Genomic DNA, 21,307 nt, shown 5'->3' with positions numbered 1-21,307 from the left:
TGAAATGTGTACAGGATCTTTCCTCCCTGGGAATGATAGCTCCAGTCCCAGTACAGGAACAGGGTCTAGGTTTCTATTCCAATTAGTTTTTGGTTCCCATAACAGAGGGAACTTTCTGACCTATTCTAGACCTAAAGTGTCTAAACAAGTTTCTCAGAGTACCGTCCTTCAAGATGGAGACTATTCGTTCCATTCTTCCTTTAGTGTGAGAAGGTCAGTTCATGATGACCATAGACCTGAAGGATGCTTACCTTCATGTTCCCATTCACAGGGATAATCACAAATTGATGAGATTTGTCTTTCTGGACACACACTTTCAATTTGTGGCTCTTCCGTTTTGCTATGCCACAGCTCCTAGAATGTTCTCAAAGTTTCTGGGGGCTCTTTTGGCAGTAATTCGGTCTTGGGGAATTGCAGTAGCGCCCTATCTAGACGACATTCTGGTTCAGGCACCATCTTTTCAAAAAAGAAAAATCTCATACAGAGATCTTGTTGTCTTTTCTACATTCCCACAGATGGAAAGTGAATCTGAAAAAGAGTTCCCTTGTTTCAGCTACAAGGGTAGTTTTTTTTAGGGACCATAATAGATTCTCTATCGATGAAAATATTTCTGACGGAGGTCAGAAAAGTCAGAATTTTTTCCTCCTGCCTCTCTTTACAGTCAACTGTTTGACCATCAGTGGCTTTATGTATGGACGTAATTGATCTGATGGTTGCTTCCATGGACATCATTCCCCTTGCTTGTTTCCATTTGAGAGCTCTGCAGTTATGCATGCTCAGGCAATGGAACGGGGACTATACGGATCTGTATCAGAGAATAGATCTAGATCAGTCGACCAGAGACTCTCTCCCATGGTGGCTTTCTTAGGAACATCTCTCTCAGGGAACATGCTTTCAGAAACCTTCTAGGATGATTGTGACCACGGACGCCAGCCTGCTGGGCTGGGGAGCAGTCTGGGACTCTGGACTCAAGAGGAGTCTGCTCTCCCCATAAACATCTTGGAGTTGAGAGTGATTTTCAATGCTCTGATGGCTTGGCCTCAGTTGTCCTTAGCCCAGTTTATCAGGTTCCAGTCGGACAAAATAACCTCAGTGGCTTACATCAACCACCAGGGAGGAACTCAGAGTTCCTTAGCCATGAAATAGGTGGCTCAGATTATTCAGTGGGCGGAAGCTCACAATTGCTGTCTATCTGCCATCCACATTCCAGGAGTGGACAACTGGGAAGAGGATTTTCTGAGCAGACAGACCTTTCATCCCAGGAAGTGGGAGCTACATCTGGAGGTGTTCTCCAGCTTGACCCTCAGATGGGGGGTGCCAGAGCTGGATCTGATGCTGTCTCAGCAGAATGCCAAGCTCCCGAGCTATGGTTCGAGATCAAGGGATCATCAGGCCGCTTTGATAGATGCTCTGGCGGACCCTTGGGATTTTAGGCTGGCATATCTGTTTCCTCCGTTCGCTCTCCTGCCACGAGTCATTGCTCGCATCAAACAGGAGAGAGAGTTGGTGATTCTAATAGCCCCTGCGTGGCCTCACAGGATCTGGTATGCAGACCTAGTGGAAATGTGGTCTCTTCCACCTTGGAGACTGGCTCTGAAGGAGGACCTTCTACTTCAGGGTCCCTTCCTTCATCCAAATCTAATTTTTCTGAAGCTGACTGCTTGGAGATTGAATGCTTAGTTCTGTCTAAGCGTGGGTTCTCTGAGTCGGTCATTAAGACCATGATTCAGGCTCACAAGCCTGTTACTAGGAAGATTTACCATAATATATGGTGTAAATATCTTTATTGGTGTGAATCCAAGGGCTACTGTTGGAGTAGGGTCAGGATTACTAGGATTTTGTCTTTTCTTCAGGAACATCTGGAGGAGGGTTTGTCGGTCAATACCCTGAAGGGTCAGATTTCTGCCTTATCTATTTTGCTACATAAGCAGATGTGCCAGATGTGCAATCCTTTTGTCAGGCCTTGGTCAGAATCAGGCCTGTGTTTAAGTCCGTAGCTCCTCCTTGGAGCCTTAACCTTGTTCTTAGAGTTTTACAGCAGGCTCTATTTGAGCCTTTGTATTCCATAGATATAAAGTTGTTATCCTGGAAGATTTTGTTTCTTATTGCCTTTTCTTCTGCTCGGAGAGTGTCGGAACTCTCGGCTTTGCAGTGTGATTCGCCTTACCTTATCTTTCATGCCAATAAGGTGGTGCTTCATACTAAGTTTGGTTTCATTGCTAAAGTTGTTTCGGATAGAAATGTTAATCAGGAAATTGTTGTTCCTTCTCTCTGTGCTAATCCTTCTTCTCATAAAGAACATTTGTTGCACAACCTGGATGTTGTGCATGCTCTAAAATTCTACCTTCAGGCAACTAAGAATTTTTCGCCAGTCTTCTGCCCTGTTTGTTTGTTTCTCGGGGAAACGTAAGGGTCAGAAAGCTACTGCTACTTCTTTTTCTCTCTGGTTGAGAAGTTTAATTCGTTCGGCCTATGAGATTGCCAGACATCAGCCTCCTGAGAGAATTACAGCTCACTCTACTAGGGCTGTCTCTTCTTCTTGGGCTTTGAAAAATGAAGCTTCTGTGGAACAGATTTGAAAGGCGGCAACTTGGTCTTCTCTGCATACATTTTCAAAATTTTCAAAATTTTATACTTTTACTTAGGCTGAGGCTTCTTTTGGGAGAAAGGTTCTTCAAACGGTGGTGCCTTCTGTTTAGGTCTACCTGTCTTGTCCCTCCCTAGTCCTCTGTGTACTCTAGCTTGGGTATTGATTCCCAACAGTAATTGAGGACTCCATGGACTCACCATATCTTAGGAAAGAAAACTAAATTTATCCACGGCCCGCCCTTTTTATTTAAGACAGTTTTTTGACTAACCTCAGGTACCTCTACACCTTGTGTTACTCCTTTTTCTACATTTACCTTCGGTCGAATGACTGGGGTTTGTGGGAAGGGGAGTGATACTTAACCGCTTGGCTGTGGTGCTCTTTGCCTCCTCCTGCTGGCCAGGAGTGATATTCCTAACAGTAATTGAGGACGCCATGGACTCACCATATCCGGAAAGAAATACATTTATCAGGTAAGCATAAATTTTGTTTTTTACAATCTATCAGTTGAGGCCTTTTTGGTTCTTTTTTCACCTGAAAGTTCACTTTTCGATTCAACGTGATCAGAATAGCACCTCTTTGTGTCTTTCCCGCATCTGTGTGCGTATTTTCGGATCCTCACTAAAAGCCCTATTGGAATGGAGTTGGGAGTTTTGATAATTGAGCCTTCTGCGAGTAGTTTCATATAGGAGCGTTTTTCTGTTTTTGAGACATACTTCACTATTAAGTGTCAGCATTTTTTACAGATGGAACTTTATTACCTCTGAAGATTTCCCTGTGTGTTACTGGGACTTTTTTGTTATTTGTATTGATTAACTGTATCAATTGTTTATAATAAAAACTATCTGTATCAATTTTATATGGTCTAAATCACGTTGCTACAGAATAAATTATATTATAATTTTGGTATTTAACCCCTAGTAGCTAATAATATATAATTATATAATTCTGTCATAAAATTGTTAGTCGGTCAGAGCGTACTATGTTTCTGGTTGCTGCTGCCTCCACCATCACCACCACCACCAGTAGTACCACCACCATCACCACCACCACCAGTAGTACCACCAGCACCATCACTACCAGTGCAGAGTAAATGTCTGCTTCTACTTAAAGCAAGAGGGGGTTTCAATGGCACTGCTTAGTGGGTTATCGTAACTACAAATAGTAGCTGCATTTAGCAATTACCATAGACTAAGAGATACTATTTGTATTTAGAAATTGCTACAAATCAAGTGACAGCTGTCTATACAACCATTTTCACACACATGGTTCAAAATCCTATTTTTATGATATGCCAAGGTGTAATGTTGTAGTCTGTGAGATATTCAACAGACAAACATGAATACTTTAAAGGGACATGAAACCCAATTTTTTTTCTTTTGTGATTTATAAAGAGCATGTAATTTTAAACAACTTTCTAATTTACTTCTATTATCTAATTTGCTTCATTCTCTTGATATCACTTGCTGAAAAGCATATCTAGATATGCTCAGTAGCTGCTGATTGGATGCTGCACATAGAGGCCTTGAGTGATTGGCTCACACATGTGCATTGCTATTTCTTCAACAAAGGGTATCTAAAGAATTGAGCAAATTAGATAATAGAAGTAAATTGGAAAGTTGTTTAAAATTGCATGCCCTATCTGAATCATGAAAGTTTAATTTTGGCTAGACTGTCCCTTTAAGTATGCACCAATCACACTGACAGCTGAACTAATGATTTTTGCTCTGTTTACATTCATGTGCTCAATATAACCTTGAATATACTCTATTAACAAGTAAATTTGGGTAAAACTTAAATATTATTGGCCTTATTTGTTTTTCACTGTAAGGAATATATGGTGTATAAAAGCTTGGGATAACTAACTGTATTAATATGATCAACATAAGATATATTGGTTATCTCTAATATTACAGTGACTTACTACACCAAGCCTAAGTTATCTATACCCTAACTACACAATAACTTCGAATTGTTACACACTAACACTTTAGTGTTATAAGATACATCTATGTATCACGCCCCAGGTAGCTATTGTTTTTAATTGCACATCCCTTTATTTTATCTCCTGTTTTTTTGAGTAATTAATAAAAGTTATGTTTTAATTATCTCAGCGTACTCCCCTTACCATTTGGCACTCTATCTTTCTACACACATACACACAATTTGTGTCAGATGACTACAAGAGTGCTATTCGTGTATTCTTTCTTGGTCCTTTTGCCCATGTTCTTTCTGTAGTCGGCTTCTACTTGTCTAATGAGCGGAAGTGGGACAAGCACTGTTGCCTCTGTTTCACAGAGTCAAATATAATTTTTAAGGCCATTGTCTGCTCCTCCGATTCAAGCATCTAGAGAAGTGCTCTTGCTCACGTTAAAGAAATTTCACAATGACTTTGTAAACAGATCTCTGAATTCAGTCTACAAGGATAACTTCATATGCATTTGAGGAGCAGATGTGTAGGATGGTGAGGAATGCGAGAACTTGATTTCCTTTCACCCATACTACTACTTTCACTCCACTTTCCTTGGAGATATTATGGGTCTGGTGTATTATAATCCAGAGGCCTACTATAGTAACTCTGCTGCCTTTCTGTCTTCTGCCCTTCCAGCTCTGTGGTGGTCAATTATTATTATTATTATTATCATTTGTATTGCGCTGCAAAGTTCTGTAGCACTGCATCAGTTTAAGTAAAAAATTGTAGTGAACTGTTACCTGCTGTGTCCAAGGGACTCTAGACAGGTGTTTGTCCACCTGCCTTAGAGGTGAATTTTGTGGGTTTGTGTACAAGAGCCCTACCTAAATCAGTTGAAAATTCTTAACCAAATCTTTCGGATGAATGAATTTTTTGCCTGTGCACATGTTCAGTTCAAGGTTTCTAACTTTTAATGCGCAAATCAATTTTGCATTGCGATCACTTAAGAAACTTGATGACCAATTCATATAGAAAACAAAAATCCATTTTTGAAGAAAATTGCCAAAAGATGGTGATCAACCCCATAGTTATGTTATTTTGTACCAAAGTGAAAGTTATCGGTCTCAGATCTAATGTGAAAACACATCATAACAAAGACTGGGGTTTTATGATTAACGTAATAACATACAGAAATCTTCTACAATGTATCATTCAATTTACTGTGAACACTTTTTTCTAAAAATAAAAAATCAATAGTATGTTAGTTTGTTTTCAGTTACTAGATGGATACCCTACATTATTCTCCTAATATAAATTGTTGAACAAATATTCCACTATTAGTAGACCAATACAAATTAGATCCTTGTGTTTTTATTGTTTAAAAAGATAGATAAACCCTTTATTTCCCATTACCCAGTTTTGCATAACCAACACCTCTGTGATTACCTTGTATTTAAACCTCTGCAGACTGCCCCCTTATCTCAGTTCTCTTGACAGACGTACATTTTGGCCAATCAGTGCTGACTCATAATTAACTCCACAGGAGTGAGCACAACGTTATCTATATGGCACACATAAACTAGTGCTGTCTAGCTGTGAAAACTGTCAAAATGCAGTGAGCTAAGAGGAGGCCTTCAAGTGTTTAGAAATTAGCATATGAGCTTACCTAGGTTATCTTTCAACAAAGAATACCAAGAGAGCAAAGCAAATTTGATGATTAAAGTAAATTAGAAAGTTGTTTAAAATTACATGCCCTATCAAAATCATTAAATTTTAGACTAGACTGACCCTTTAAAGGGACAGTAACGACATTAAAATGCTATGATTGTGATAGAGCATGTCCTTTTTAAACCACTTTCCAATTGACTTCTATTATTTGCTTTGTTCTCTTGGTATCATTTGTTGAATTGCATTCTAAGGTAGGCTCTTGAGCAGCAATGCATTGACTGAGAACTAGCTGCTGAATAATGGACATACATATTTGCATTTTGTCATTGGCTGATGTGTTCAGCTAGCTCCCTGCGTTGCTGCTCCTTAAACAAAGGGTACCAAGAGAATTAAGCAAATTTGATAATGGAAGTAAATTGGAAATGTGTTTAACATTGTATACTCTATCTGAATCAAGAACTTTTTGGGTTTCATGTCCATTTAAAAACTAATGGTTCTACTGGAACAGTGGATTCTAGGTAAGTATATGGTTGGTGTACGCTTTATCTTCTTTATGTAGTGGTCAGGAACCCATAACATCCTGATGAATTCACAGTTCTCTGCTGTTGTGCACTTCTATCCTTACTATGCTATAAGCAGTCTTGAACAGCACAGCACTGATGAGGGAGTATGTCTTCAAAAACAGATTATAGAAGCAAGGTAAGGCAGTGTGACACTCATTTGTATCCCCTGCTCCAGTGAAAGCACTGTGCCACTGCTGTGACTTTCTGTTGAAAAATAAAATCCCCTTTCTTTCTTTCTTTCTTTCTTTCTTTCTTTCTTTCTTTCATATAGGTGGCGATAGTCTACGAGCTAGTTACTGATGGGATACACATTCCTACCAGGATGGGGCAAAGTTTCCAAACTGCCTAGAAATACAACTCCCACCTCACTCATACCTCAGTATAAACTTTGCCTACTTAGGAGGCGATAAAGCATGATGTGATTGACTTCTTCAGTGAAAGGCACTTCTAAGCATATTGAAGCCCAGCTCCTCTCAGAGTACAGTGTTTGTATGAGGGATGTGAAGGGAGTATTGCCGGATGATACCATGTTTTCACCTATGGGAAAGCTTTTCATAAGGCTCTCTGTAAATCGGTCACAGGGATTCATCTGCTGCCTCCCTTTGTAGATCGACAATATACTCTTGTACCATTACCTCTGCTGAGTCTGTGTAACATACAGGGATTTTTTGGAACTAGTAATTTATTTATAAATTAGGATGCTAAGTATTATGTAAGTCTCATGGAATGTTGATAATCAAATTTTATGCAGCTGTAATAGAAGTATCCATTAGGCTTTGGTTAGGTACATTTTGTTTTTTTTGTATTTATACAAAAGTGATAGGTGTATTCGAAATCCACTACAGCTTTGCATGTCGCACATGTGATGATGCTATTTAGGTCATAGCTTGATTTGTCATCATTTTGTGCTTTGTTTGGCGCCAAAATTTAAATTTTACCACCAAAAAAAAATACCGCCAAAATTGCCATTGTAAGCTCTGTCCCCAGCTCACTCAGTGTTCTCAGAAAACACTTAGAGAGCTTTCATGCAGCATTTTATGAATCAAGTTTTCTTTTTTTTTTATAAATTTTCGCTCTGTTTCCCATTCTCTCAAGCCTCTTATATATATCATATATAGGAGCATGGATATAAATATGCAGAATTCATTAATTTTTTTCAAATTTTGTTATTTTTGCAATTATGTCTCAAACTGAACCTGCCTCTGATGTTACCATAGTATTTAAGCGGCCTGAACACGTATCTACCAAAGCTAAGTGTGTTTGTTGTAATAAAGCTGATCTAAATTCTTCAGCTCAATTATGTAGCTCTTGTTTTGACAAATTGTTAAATGCTGATAATATATCTATGAATACAAATACAGCCACTGTTATTCAATCTCAGTCTAATGTACATAGCATTACTGTAGAAATGAAAGATTTTATTGCTGCAGCTATAGAGAAGGCAATGACTGCTATTCTATCTTCAAATAAACGTAAAAGAGTTTTGCAACATTTTCCTTAACCTAGTGAATTAAGTTCGGACCTTCAGCATACTGATGTATCCTCTACTGATGGAATTATCTCTGATTCAGAGGATGCCACATCAAAGATAGATATAGATCTATATATATATCTTTTTTATTTAAGATAGAATATATTCGTTCTCTCTTAAAGGAAGTTTTGTTTACTTTGGGTATCGAGGAGTCTAAACCTCCTAATGATAAAGCTAGTAATCATCTAAATTCTGTATTTAAGACTACTGGTATTACTCCTGAAGTATTTCCTATTCCTGATGCTATCTCTAATGTGATTGCTAAAGAATGGTCTAAGCCTGGTACCTCTTTTTATTGAGGAAAAATGAAAGGTTTACAGGCATGAAATCAGGTTAGAGTTTTATAGGTACATGCTTTGTTATAAGTACAGGAAAACAACGCATAAGACAAGAGAGAGCATGTTTTCACGACATGGGCATGCTAGTTTCAAAATAATGAATAAACAAAATCCAAAAAATTTTTTTTGTCCCTTGTGTAAACGTAGCAGACCACTCTTGGGCCGAATGAAAATACTTAAGAGAATGAATCAAGGGGTAATATAATAAATGAGTCCCTAGAGGTCTGAACTAACCTCAGAACTACTAAGGTAACCTTTATGAAATAAAAAGATAAAGCGATTGTAGCCTAATGGCCACAACTGAGCTTGTAACTAAGTAGTGTAAGTGTAATAACATGTTCGGCGTAACCTCACATAATTGCGATGTTTAGAACTAGACTACAAAATATTGGGTATAAATGTATTAGTAAAAATTAAGCATGTTGTTCTATTAGCGTTAATGAATTGTCAAGCTGAGCCTATTCTAGATATAAGTATATCAGTGGTTGGCATATTATGTGGTATGGTTATGGTTAGTAAATAATAATACCAATCTTCTTAGTATGTGAGAAATTAGGGGTAGGAAGGCAGAGAGGGCCATATTCAGGGGTTTATGTAAGGTGTAGTTATCCTTATGATAAACTAAGTCTCCCTTTTTATTATATTCGAGAGTTAGATTTGTGTATAAGTGATACATATTTCACAAAAGGGATTTAATTCCAGGGTTCAGCTAATATCCTATTTAAAATAAATTTTCCCATGCCGTATTTACTAGGCCCATATCCCTTTGTTGGGTACAAGGTATGTCCTACTTATGTCTCCCTCCCGACCTCGGCCGCAAGCCACGAGGGAGAAGTCAATGTTATGGCGGTATACAGGCTAGTGTGATGGCGTCAATTTACAAAATGTGCTGACCCTATCCAAAGCGTCCAGTCAGGGGCCCCCACTTACCCCCAACATGAACACACAGGCAAAGGGGTAACATTGGTGTATTGACAGTGCCTACAGTATTAATATCGGCAATGGGCTAAGAATGATAGCTGTGTGGTCTATATATTATCGTAATAAAGAGCTTGTGAAATTTAGTGTAGCTCAGCTACTAGGCTTATATTGTAACGTTAAACACATATTCAATATCAAACGGACCATCCAATATATAAAAACAAAGCTGCGCTGAATTTCACTTACAGTTAGGAAAAGTGTTGGCACTCATAAGTAGTTTTGATTCACTGCCTTAATAAAATAGGTCTTCTGGAGGGTCCCCACAAATCCCACACAAAACATTAATACAAATTTATCATTTAACCCAGTGTCTAACTGTTATAAGTAATGCATCATATAGAACCAATGCTTAGATTATGATTAGATATTTCATAAACGGAGTATAGACCTAAACATGAGTTAGAGTTGAACAATAGTTTTCTCATAGTATAACCAAATCTGACATAGTAAAAACTCTCTAATTTAAAACAAATTACCCTCAGAGCCAGTAATATATAACAACATTTAAGCGTACAAACAAACCCAACAGTCCTGAAAACTTAATTTAGAATGAAGGTTTATTTACTGTGAGAGATTGTATAAGGTTTGCTAGCTGCCAGCTGAGCCTGGTTCCGTTGGGTATGTTGATAGCACTTTGTGATGTTTTGGCTTGTTTGTTTTGCCGTGATGCTGGTTTCAGGCTTGTGTTACAGAAGCATTAGTTATTTTGTTGTGAAGAGCTTATTTCCCAGCAGCAATGCCTGAACCAGCAAGCCAGCGCCTAAGAAGGGCTCCAAGAAAACCGTAACAAGTATCATTTCATAAAGAGTTAACTTTTTTCAGCTTTTAGAAACTATTGCCTAAATACACATTTGCTGGCTTCAGCTCTAAGTTTAGAGATAACCAATCCCATTGTCTAATCACCTCCGGAGCCAGACTGCTAATTGATAAGATGAACTTGTAAACTTGTTATCTTAAGTACTGTAATCCTATTGTGGCCTGTCAAAGGACAGTGCTCTCTATCTAAATGTGTGATGGGGGATTTTGTGCTTCCCCCCCTCTCCCCCTGGGAGTGCCCTGTGTGCATGTAACCTTAATAAAAAGCAGGCTGGGCATCCCAGTCCTGAGTTCTTGTTTGACCCTCAATCGCAGCGTTGACTCGTTTTTGTGGGCAGAAGGGTATCCTAGCTGTACTGCAGCTAAGGGAGATTATTCTATATTTGCGAGACTCATATAGAATACTATGGAAAGCAGCTTCTCCCCTCTTTAGCAATAGGGATCCAGGCTACTAAGCGGTCCATCTCTCAGCGAGACTAAGGGTAACCGTAACATTTGGCGGCAGCGGCGGGATTTTCCTGGATTTCCTAGGAGAGGTACAGAACGGATGGAGAGCGCTTACGAAAAATTGAAGCGTACAACCCTAAAGGATTTACTTGAAAGCAGAGGGGGGTACGCCAGCAACCGGCCGAGGAGAGAGCTGATCACAGAATTGACCGAACTGGATCAGAGCTTCACAATGGCGGAAACACCGACCACGATTAGTGACGAAAAAACCAGGATTGTTCGGGAAAGGCTCTCATTATACGGGCCGAACCCCTCCATGGAATTGGTACAGCAGTTGATGGCGGAGGCGGATGAGGATATACGAGAGACTCGAGCCCACGAACTCAACCTAGCGAATGCACACCGCAATGCTGAAGCCCCGCAGGTAATCATCCCTGTCGAAAATGCTGGGAGGCCCAAGATACCCTATGCAGCATTTCGACCCTTCCTAGAGAGCGAGACAGGGATTGATGAATATTTGTCGGACTTCGAAAGGCAATGTGCCCTGCACCAGATTCCCAACAGAGAGTGGCCCACGATATTGTCTGGGAAACTATCCGGGCGAGCCCTGGAAGCCTTTCGTACTCTGGGTGCTGAGGAAGTGACACAGTATGAGCTAGTTAAGGAGACACTGTTGCGACGGTACGCTGTAACTCCGGACACATATCGCCGACAGTTTCGGGGCATGAAAAAGAAGCCTAACGATACCCATATGGAATGGGCGCACCGAATGCGGAGAGCGGCAAATCACTGGCTGAGCGGAAGTAAAGCGGTGACTGGTGAGGAAATTTTACAATTGTTTCTCTTAGAACATTTTTATAATGGCATGGAACAGCAAGGGAAGGAATGGCTGCTAGACAGGCGGCCTTCTACCTTAGAAGAAGCAGCCAAATTGGCCGATGAACATTATGACTCCCGTCTTCACGAACCCATGAACTACCGAGCTCCAGCACGGGTCGAACCCAGAGAGGTTTACCGTGCACCCCCTCGTGCTGAATTTCGAGCCCCAGTGCCCACAGGGCCCGTCCGACACTCAGGACCACCCAATAACAGCTCTGAGCGTCCCAGACCGACTTGCCACCGATGCAAGCAACCAGGGCATTTCATGGCTAGCTGCCCCCTTAATACGCACCAGACACCCAGGAATTACAATTACCCCTCTGGGTCCTATCGTCCGGCCCGGGCCCTCTGTGTTAACCAAGAGGCCCCTATGGAGGGATATGTGGGGCCGCTTCACGAGGCAGACCCTGTATATGCTGCCTCAGATAACCGCCAGCACCATCGGCAGAGGGTATGGCTCGAGGGGCGATCTACCGAGGGATTGCGAGACACAGGGGCTACTATCACGCTGGTACAGAGTCATTTGGTGCCAGAGCACAAGCGATCCGGACAGACTGTGGCCGTTAGAGTGGCGGGGGGGGATGTGTACAAAATTCCAACAGCTAAAGTGCATCTTGATTGGGGAGCGGGAAAGGGGGCTGTGAACGTGGGCCTAATGGATAATTTACCTGCCGAAGTACTACTGGGCAACGATTTGGGCCCCATGACTTCTGCCTATGCTCCAGTATGCAACAACGAGGCGGACCCAGTGACTACACGGGCCCAAGCCCGGACGGAGCGAGAGCTCTCACCAGTGCGGGAGACACAGGTAAGACCTACCCCGACCTTGCCTGACAGGTTAGGCCCCATACCCTGGGACACCCCAGATGCTTTCGAGGCAGAGTCTAAGACTGACCCGACCTTACAAAAGTACCGGGAACGAGCAGAGACCGGAGGGGGCGGGGCAGATAACGAAACATTCTTATGGGAAAAAGGGAAACTATACCGCTGGACAGAGAAAAGGGGACAGCGTAGGCGACAGCTGGTAGTGCCCCACAAATACCGTCAAGAAATCCTCAAAATAGGCCACGACATCCCCTTAGCAGGCCACCTAGCCGTAACCCGTACCCTACACCGCATTACTCACACGTTCTTTTGGCCAGGGGTGCACGCTGACGTTAGAACTTACTGTAACACCTGCGATGTGTGTCAACGAGTAGGAAGGCGAGGCGATCACCCTAAAGCCCATCTAGTAAATATGCCCATTGTAGAGGAACCCTTCAGCCGGGTTGCTATTGACCTAGTGGGACCACTGGCTACCCCTAGTCCCTCCGGTAAGCGCTACATTCTTACCGTAGTGGACTACGCTACCAGGTACCCAGAGGCTGTCGCCCTATCCAACATACAAGCGGATACGGTAGCGAATGCACTAGTACAGGTGTTCTCCCGGGTAGGATTTCCAAAAGAAATCCTATCCGACCGAGGCACCCAATTTACAGCTGAATTGACCCAACAACTCTGGCAGGTTTGCAAAATTAAGTCCCTCCTGAGCTCCCCATACCACCCCCAGACGAACGGGCTGTGTGAGAGGTTCAATGGGACCCTCAAGCAAATGCTCAAGACGTTCACTCAGGAATACCGAGACTGGGAACGCTTCCTGCCGCACCTCCTATTTGCTTATCGGGAGGTGCCCCAGGAAACGACAGGGTTCTCTCCCTTCGAGTTGCTCTACGGAAGAAAGGTACGGGGACCCCTCAACCTGATCCGGGAGCACTGGGAGGGAGAGATGGAGGCTGACGGTGTCCCCATTGTGCCATACGTGCTGGAACTCAGGGACCGAATGGAGCAATTAGCCAAATCCGTGCGGGCTAATCTCCAGTTGGCCCAGAGAAGACAGAAAGTATGGTACGATCGTGGGGCCCGAAAGAGAATCTTCACCATAGGACAAAAGGTGCTAGTACTTAAGCCAGTGAAGACAGACAAATTGCAGGCGTCCTGGCAGGGTCCCTACCAGATCGTAGAGAAAAGGGGAGACACCACTTATGTGATAGCTAGCTGCCATGACAACAATCTTAGAAAGACATTCCATGTAAACATGCTCAAGGAATATTTTGAGCGACCAGAGAACGTGACGGCCGTATGTTGTTCCCCTCAGGAAGACCCAGACAGTCTACCCATTCCAGACCTATTAGAAAAGAGTCTCCCCACCGGAATAGTGGCTCAGGTTCAGATAGGAGACCGACTTAGCCCCACTGAAAGGGAGCAGCTCAGCCAACTCCTCCAGTCCAAACACCTCACCTTCTCCCCGAAGCCAGGGTACACTACTTTAACCACCCACCAGGTAGATACTCCAGGACAAGCTCCCTTGCGCCAGGCTCCGTACCGAATCCCCGAAGCAGTTAGGACAGGAATGAAGAAGGAGATCGATGAGATGCTCCAGCTCAGGGTAATTGAGCCCTCCGATAGTCCCTGGGCCTCCCCAGTTGTCTTGGTGCCCAAGAAAGATGGGACCACCCGGTTCTGCATAGACTATCGGAGGCTCAATGAAAAAACCGTGACGGACGCTTACCCTATGCCCAGGGTAGACGAGCTACTCGATCGTATAGCCAGGGGAAATTACCTGACCACTATTGACCTCTGCAAAGGTTACTGGCAGATTCCCCTGGCCCCGGAGGCTATCCCCAAGTCGGCATTCGTCACCCCATTCGGCTTATATCAGTTTAGGGTAATGCCGTTTGGGATGAAGAATGCCCCAGCTACATTCCAGCGCTTGGTGGATAGGCTCCTGGATGGCTTCCAGAGTTTTGCTTGCGCCTACCTGGACGACATAGCGATCCACAGTGAGTCCTGGGAGGACCACTTAGCTCATGTAGGAATGGTTCTGGATCAGATCCGGGCTGCTGGCCTGACTCTGAAGCCAGAAAAATGTCACTTTGGGATGGCCGAGGTACAGTACCTGGGTCACCGGGTGGGGTGTGGAAAGCAGCGACCAGAGCCGGCCAAGATAGAAGCTGTCGCCAATTGGCCCACCCCCATCACTAAGACTCAGGTCCTAGCCTTCCTGGGCACGGCAGGGTACTATAGACGGTTCGTACCAGACTACAGCACACTTGCCAAACCCCTGACTGACTTGACCAAGAAGAACTTACCTCGACAGGTCCTGTGGTCTCCCCACTGTGAAACGGCTTTCCAGGCTCTCAAAAATGCTCTAATTAACGCTCCTGTCTTGGCGGCCCCAGCCCTTAACAAACGTTTTATCGTCCATACAGATGCTTCCATGTTTGGGCTGGGAGCCGTCCTCAGCCAAGTAGGCGAAGATGGAGGGGAGCATCCAGTTGCCTACATCAGCCGGAAGCTCCTGCCCCGCGAAGTCAGCTATGCAGCGGTCGAAAAGGAGTGTTTGGCTTTGGTGTGGGCATTAAAGAAATTGACTCCCTATTTATATGGGCAGGAGTTCACTCTGGTCACCGACCATAACCCGTTGGTGTGGCTGAACCGGGTCTCTGGAGATAACGGCAGGCTATTACGTTGGAGCTTATCGTTGCAACCCTTCAATTTCACCATTACTTACAGACCTGGGAAACAGAATGGCAACGCCGACGGGTTGTCCAGACAAACCGACCTCAGCCCCGCATAACCAGCGGTCTGGACAGCCTTAGTCTGCCCCGAAAAGGGGTCAGACCGTGTCTGCCAGAGTGTTCCACAGAAAGGGAGCACTGTTACAGAAGCATTAGTTATTTTGTTGTGAAGAGCTTATTTCCCAGCAGCAATGCCTGAACCAGCAAGCCAGCGCCTAAGAAGGGCTCCAAGAAAACCGTAACAAGTATCATTTCATAAAGAGTTAACTTTTTTCAGCTTTTAGAAACTATTGCCTAAATACACATTTGCTGGCTTCAGCTCTAAGTTTAGAGATAACCAATCCCATTGTCTAATCACCTCCGGAGCCAGACTGCTAATTGATAAGATGAACTTGTAAACTTGTTATCTTAAGTACTGTAATCCTATTGTGGCCTGTCAAAGGACAGTGCTCTCTATCTAAATGTGTGATGGGGGATTTTGTGCTTCCCCCCCTCTCCCCCTGGGAGTGCCCTGTGTGCATGTAACCTTAATAAAAAGCAGGCTGGGCATCCCAGTCCTGAGTTCTTGTTTGACCCTCAATCGCAGCGTTGACTCGTTTTTGTGGGCAGAAGGGTATCCTAGCTGTACTGCAGCTAAGGGAGATTATTCTATATTTGCGAGACTCATATAGAATACTATGGAAAGCAGCTTCTCCCCTCTTTAGCAATAGGGATCCAGGCTACTAAGCGGTCCATCTCTCAGCGAGACTAAGGGTAACCGTAACAGCTTGAGCTGATTGTCGGAACTTTTGAAATGCCCACAAACTGCATTAGCGTGTATTTGGCATTTTTAAATCCGGTGAAGAATCTCAGCTCGCTGCAAAAGTTATTAAACATTTTACTGTCAGGTGGGGTGTTTGATCTCTCGTCGATTCCATCTGTCTGAGGATCTCTCCCAAGTTCTCCTTCAAGTGTAGGCATCTTTGAGTTCAGTCCCACCTGCCAAAAAATTATCGAAGTTCCGGAGCTGCTGTATATCGATGTGACTGCCAGGCCTTATTCCTCTCTATGCAGTTGTGTGGCAACTGAGCTTAAGGTGTCAGCCAATGTATTGCGCATCACGGTAGCAATTACTTCTTGCGTATCAGGCTTTCTTAACAGCCTGGTGTAAGATTTGATCTAAAGGGGCCTTTCTTGGTTAAAGCTCATATTGTGTGTGTCCGCAAGCAAGGCATTGTTTTCGCAGATATCAGCCATTTCAGTTAGTGAGTGCTTTGTGTCATCGGCTTAGTATCGGCTCAGCAGATAATCTAGTGGTGCTCTTTCCAAAAGCTGTTGTATAGATTTTTCAAATATTTCAAAGTGTTGGTCGAGGCACAGCTGAAGGTTTTTCTCCCATGCGGTTGCCATCTTAGTTGAGTTACTGCAGGATACACAGTGTGCCCTTGTTTTTACGTTTCCCAGTTACTTAGTATGTTGAGAAGAAAAATATAGTTGGGATTGCTCAGAACTGTATTATCAAAAGCCGAAAATGTTCAGTTAAGGCTGATTGCCTCAGCGCACTGAGGGGTTAGCGTCATCTAGTCACAGCTGCTGCCTTAGGTCTTCCTCGTCCCATATAGGGCTCTGATTTAAAAAATACAGACAATTTTAGGGTGATCAGTATGCCACTAGACTTTGTGACATTATAGTGTACTGCTGGGCTGATAGTGCTGTCAGATGTCTCCTGAAATCAGCGGATTTTCTGGAGTTCAGTCAGAGCTCTTAGAGAATGTGACCGCTCCCGATCGCTGTTCAGACACGCCCCCCTGGTACCTGTAACCAATTTAGAACTTTGGGAAACAGTTCCAAAAGTTGATGGGGCAATTTCCACTCTTGCCAAACGTACTACTATTCCTATGGAAGACAGTACTTCTTTTAAGGATCCTTTAGATAGGAAGCTTGGAACTTATCTAAGAAGAGCATATTTACATACTGGCTATATTCTTAGACCTGTTATATCTATGGCTGATGTTGCTTCTGCTTCTACTTTTTGGTTGGACGGTTTAGCACAGCAGTTGTCTTCAGATTCTGAATTATCTAACATTATTGTTTTACTTCAACATACAAATAATTTTATTTGTGATGCTGCATTTGATGTTATGAAGATCAGTGTCAAATACATGTTTTTAGCCATTCTAACTAGAAGAGCTTTATGTCTTAAATCTTGGAATACTTACATGGTGTCTAAAACTAGATTATTATCTCTCTCTTTTCAAGGTAAAAATCTTTTTGGTCCACAATTAGGTTCTATTATCTCCACTGTTACTGGGGTTAAAGAGTTTTTCTGCCCCAAGACAATAAATCTAAGGGTAAATTTAAAGCTCCCAATCATTTTTGTTCCTTTTTTCAGAATAGAGAACAGAAAAACACTCCTTCCCCTAAGACCTCTGACTCTAATTGGAGACCATCTCTGAATTGGAATAAATCCAAGCCTTATAAGAAACCAAATCCTGCCCCTAAACTGACATGAAGGTGCGGCCCTCAAGCCAGTTCTTTTGGTAGGGGGCAGACTAAAGCTATTTCAAAGAGTTTGGACAGACTCTGTCCAAAATCAGTGGTTTCAGAATATAATTTCTCAGGAGTATCAAATAGGATTCAGAATAAAACCTCCTTTGGGAAGATTCTTTCTTATCCATGTTTTAAAAAACCCAGTAAAAGCTCAAGCCTTTCTGAAATGTGTTTCAGATCTAGAACTTTCAGGGGTAATTATCCCAGTTCGACAGCAGGAATAAGGATTGGGGTTTTTATTGAAATCTATTCATTGTACCAAAGAAGAAAAATTCTTTCAGACCAATTTTGGATCTGAAAACTTTAAATCGTTTTGTAAGAGTCCCAACTTTCAAGATGGTGACTATAAGGACTATTCTGCCTCTTGTTCAGCAAGGTCATTTCATATCCACAATAGACTTACAGGATGTTAACCTTCACAATCGGATTCATCCAGATCACTATCGATTTCTGAGATTTTCTTTTCTAAACAAGCATTACCAATTTGTTGCTCTTCCGTTTGGCCTTGCAACAGTACCAAGAATATTCTCAATAGTTCTAGGTGCCTTTCTATCTGTAATCAGAGAGCAGGGTATTTTGGTGTTTCCTTATTGGGACAATATCTTGGTACTAGCTCAATCTTTTCATTTAGCAGAATCTCACACGAAACAATTTCTATTGTTTCTTCAAAGATATGTTTGGAGGATCAATTTAACAAAGAGTTCCTTGATTCCTCAGACAGAGGTCACCTTTTTAGGTTTCCAGATAGATTCAGTGTCCATGACTCTATTGCTAACAGAAAAGAGACGTTTGAGATTGGTTTCAGTTTGTCTAACCCTTCAGTCTCTTATCATTTCCTTTAGTGGCTATCTAATGCAGTGGCTATCTAATGCATCTAATGCAGTGGCGTATTTCGGTTTTGTGCTGCCCTAGGCATTTCAAATTCTGCTGCCCCCAACCCCCCCCCCCAAGATTTTAGCCCATTTTTAGCCATATTTTGCTTGTTTTCATATGAGACCTCTATAGCTTTGCATGTTTCACCAATGGTGCAGGGATTATACTCGGATATCACAACTGATATACTTAAATCCCCACAATCACCTTATTGTTCAAGGGGCCTCCTTTGTTCATGCTACCTGGACTGTGATCACAACAGATGCAAGTCTCACATGTTGGGGAGCTGTCTGAGGTCTCTAACAACACAAGGAGTTTGGCATACTCGAGAGGTAAGGTTACCAATCAATATTAGAACTCTGTGCTAGTTTTAGAGCTCTTCAGGATTGGCCTCTATTTAAGAGAGAACCGTATATTCGGGGCATATGTCAATCATCAAGGGGGGACTCAGAGCCCCCTAGCAATGAAAGAAGTGTCTCTAATACTTTCTTGGGCAAAATCCAACTCTTGTCTAATCACTGTTATTCATATACCAGGTGTAGACAATTGAGAAGCGGATGTGTTCTATCAGATTGTGCAGATGTGAGGTCTTCCAGACATAGATCTGATGGCCTCTCACTTAAACAAGAAACTTTCCAGATGCCTCTCCAGGGATCCTCAGGCGGAATTGAAGGATGCTCTAGCAGTTCCATGGTTTTAACAACATTTTTCAACCTCTGGTTCTTCTTCCAAGAGTGATCTCAAAGATCATAATGGAAAAATCTTATGTGTTTCTGATAGCACCAGCATGGCCTCACAGGTTCTGGTATGCGGACTTTGTCCAAATTTCCAGTTGCCAACCTTGGTCAGTTCCTCTAAGACCAGACCTTTTGTCTCAAGGCTCGTTTTTACATACGGATCTCAAATCTCTAATTTTGAAGGCATGGAAATTGAACGCTTAGTCCTTAGTCATAGAGGTTTCTCTAACTCTGTGATTAACACTATTATACAGGCTTGTAAGCCTGTTTAAAGGAAAATATATCACAAGGTTTTAAAAACCTATATTTCATGGTGTTCCACTCATGATTATTCTTGGCATTCCTTTTAGAATTCCTAGGATTCTACAGTTTCTTGATTTGGATAAAGGTTTGTCTGCCAATACTTTGAAAGGACAAATATCTGCTCTTTCTGTTTTATTTCACAGAAAGATTGCTAATCTTCATGATGTTCTCTGTTTTGTACAGACTTTGACTCGTATCAAACCTGTTATTAAATCTATCTCTCCTCCTTGGAGTCTAAATTTGGTATTAAAGACTTTGCAGGCTCCTCATTTTGAGCCTATGCATTCTTTGGAGATTAAACTACTTTCTTTGAAAGTGTAATTTGTCTTGGCTATCTCTTCTGCTTGAAGAGTTTCTGAATTGTCTGCTCTCTCTTGCGAGTTTCCTTATCTGATTTTCCATCAAGATAAAGCTGTTTTGCAGACTTCGTTTAAATTTTTGCCTAAAGATGTGTATTCTAACAAAATGAATAGGGAAATTATTGTTCTTACCTTGTGTCCTAATCCTAAGAATACTCTTGAAAGGTCTTTAAGAGCTTTGAAATATTATGTTGATGTTACTAAAGATTTCAGAAAGACTTATAGTCTATTTGTTATTTTTTCTGGTTCCAAAAAAGGTCAGAAAGCCTGTGTCATTTCTTTGGCATCTTGGTTGAAACTTCTGATTCACAAAGCTTATTTGGAGGTGGGGCAGTCTCAGAGAATAACAGCTCATTCTACAAGATCAGTTGCCACATCTTGGGTTTTCAAGAATGAAGCTTCAGTTGATCAAATCTGCAAAGCAGCCACTTGGCCTTCTTTGCATACATTTACAACATTTTACCATTTTGATGTTTTTGCTTCTTCGGAAGCAGCTTTTGGTAGAAAGGTTTTTCAGGCAGCTGTCTCAGTTTGATTCTAGTGCCTAGGATTTAAGTTTTTTGAATTTTTAAGAAAATGTAATTATTTTTTAAAATTTAATTTCTCAGCGGAAATAGCTGTTTTTATTTTATCCCTCCCTCTATAGTTACTCATGGACTTCCACATCTTGGGTATTATATCCCATCAGTAACTTGCTTGTGGACTCTCGCCACCTATATGAAATAAAACATAATTTATGTAAGAACTTACCTAATAAATTAATTTCTTTCATGGTGGCGAGAGTCCACGAGACCCACCAATTTTTTGGGGGTTATCATTTTTTTGTATAAAGCACATTATTTATCCAGTTCCTCTTTTTATGTTTTTACTCCTTATACACCTCACTAACTTGGCTATACCTTAAACTGAGGTATGAGTGAGGTGGGGGGTGTATTTATAGACATTTAAGCTTTGGGAAACTTTGCCCCCTCCTGGTAGGAATGTATATCCCATCAGTAACTAGCTCGTGGATTCTCGGCGCCATGAAAGAAATTAATTTATCAGGTAAAATTATGTTATTTTGTTTGGGTGTACAGACGTGCTTTCTATATGTGCTTGATATGTTTGTAATACGTAGAATTTCACACAAAACAAGCCATTTAGGGCTAGATTACAAGTGTAGCGCTATTTTAACATGCGCCCATAAAGGGGGAAATGTGCCTGTTTACGGGCGCACATTAAATAAAC

At 42.0% G+C, this 21,307-nt stretch overlaps 1 protein-coding gene across 1 annotated transcript in view; it reads left to right on the top strand.

Annotated features, from left to right (window-relative positions):
- The window catches only part of MYRFL (myelin regulatory factor like), a 477,269-nt gene that overhangs the window by 232,527 nt on the left and 223,435 nt on the right, over positions 1-21,307 (top strand).

This window comes from Bombina bombina, chromosome 6, assembly GCF_027579735.1.
Source record: "Bombina bombina isolate aBomBom1 chromosome 6, aBomBom1.pri, whole genome shotgun sequence".
Taxonomy (NCBI): domain Eukaryota; kingdom Metazoa; phylum Chordata; class Amphibia; order Anura; family Bombinatoridae; genus Bombina; species Bombina bombina.
This window is presented reverse-complemented; position numbering and strand designations above follow the sequence as displayed.